Genomic DNA, 1,934 nt, shown 5'->3' on the forward strand with positions numbered 1-1,934 from the left:
AGGTGGTAAGCAGAGACACTTTAGAAAGTGATCCGATGAAGGCAAAGCAGGAGCAGGTCTCTCTAAATTACAGAGATTCCACTTGTAAATTCGGATATTCCCTCTGAGGACGAGCAGCCTCACTAGAAGAAAACAACCATAACCGGCGTTCCACAGCAGGAATGAGAGAGGATGTGTGGTGTAACGGCCAGAGCTTCATTCTTTGTAGCAGGAAATCAGGTTTGAATCTCGGCGCCCCCTCAACATACTGTGATTCCAGGCAAATGAGTTAATTTCCCCGTGCCTAAAAACCACAAAAATGTGTGTGGCCTTGTGCAATGTAACTGGTGGCACTCCAATACATTTAGGTCGAGTCAGCGCTTCATAAACATTATCAGACGCAAAACTCAGCACCTGTTAAATGACACATTTTCAGTGCAAAGTCAGCGTCAGCATCCAAGCGGACAAGGACACAACAAAATATTCCACAGCTATTTTGTTACCCTTTCACTTCTAGGTAAAACATTTAAAACAAATACCGAAAATGAAAAGTACATGCAATTTAAAAAAATGACATCTGGAATTTCTGCTCAGTCAGTTAATGTGACCAGTGCAGATGACAGAATAATCAGACAGTCTCAGAATGTAATCCTGTGTGGCCCAGATTGGGAATAAATAATGACATGCATATATATAGTGCTACACCAGGCCCCCTGTTTAGCTCACGTGGGGGGGAGAGGAGCTGTTGTGGTCTGCCGTCTGTCTTATAGGACTGCACCCGAGTACTTCACAGGTCTTTAAAAAGACCATTTACTTAACAAGATGTTAATAAAGGAGTGGGCGCTGGGGCACGGGCACTTGAGAAAGAGGTGGCAACCACGTTTCTTGTTTAAACGTCCTGTGTGTTTGCTATTATCTCCAAATTCGAGGTTCAATGACATACTCTGCCTATAAATAATGGTGGCGCGGGATACAGATTTGTTCTTTCTGAGAAGTTGGGATCTGGCAGTGTTAGTCAGATCGGCATATTTTTATGACCATGCTGAAAGCTCATTCCTTGGAGGAAGAAGAGAGACTGACGGGTGAGCGATCTTGAAACCCCACCAGGGCTGATACCGCCAGCTCAGGGCGAGTGAGCTTTGCTGCCCTACAATGGAAGTCACTCACTCCATCAAGGAACGGACTATTGCAGAGAACAGCCTGATCATACTGCTGCAACGCATTCACGGGCTTGTCACCACTGTGGAGCTACGGGACGAGAGCACTGCAAAGGGACGCGTCATCAATGTGGACGCCTTCATGAACATCCGCCTTGCGGAGGTGACCTACACAGACCGGTAGGATCGTGTTTCCGAGCTGGATGACCTGTTTGTGACAGGCCGGAACGTCCGCTATGTTCACATTCCCAATGAGGTGGACATTATTAAAACAATTGAGAAACAGCTGGAGACCATTCACAGGGTTGGCAGATTTGGCGACAAGCGGCGGAAGGAATTCCTTACAAAGAAGAAGTGTTGTGACTTCCTATTGAATCGAAATGTGTCTTTCCTTTTTTTGTTTTTTTAGGGATCTAAGTTATTCTTGTACACCACAATGAGGGAACCTCCTCCAAAAGCAATATATACACATTTCAATAAGTTGTGCTCCGTTTCTAATGGTTTACAGCTCAGACAACAACCAAAGGTGCATCTGAGCAGCCAGTTAACTGATGCACATGCGTAGGTGCTTAGGAGAAATGAAGACCAAACTCTAGCGTTCTGCAGGCACTGACAACGATGGTCTGATTTGTGCGAGGAAACAATGAACTTTGTCTACTGAGCCTTCCTTCTTCATTCTTCCTGCTACCGGCACTGCTGCTATGCAGTAGTTAACGGGTAGCATAGATGTTGCTGGAATCTGAAACTTCATGGCAAGTTATTTTTTTTCGCTATCATTAAAAGGGCCTTATTTGTAAA

At 45.0% G+C, this 1,934-nt stretch overlaps 1 pseudogene; it reads left to right on the plus strand.

Moving 5' to 3' along the window:
* Nucleotides 1-1,131: 1,131 nt before the first annotated feature.
* On the plus strand, nucleotides 1,132-1,545 carry LOC147737569 (U7 snRNA-associated Sm-like protein LSm10; annotated as a pseudogene).
* The last annotated feature ends 389 nt before the right edge of the window (nucleotides 1,546-1,934 follow it).

Source organism: Lissotriton vulgaris, chromosome 1_1 (genome assembly GCF_964263255.1).
Source record: "Lissotriton vulgaris chromosome 1_1, aLisVul1.2, whole genome shotgun sequence".
NCBI classification, from domain to species: Eukaryota; Metazoa; Chordata; class Amphibia; order Caudata; family Salamandridae; genus Lissotriton; species Lissotriton vulgaris.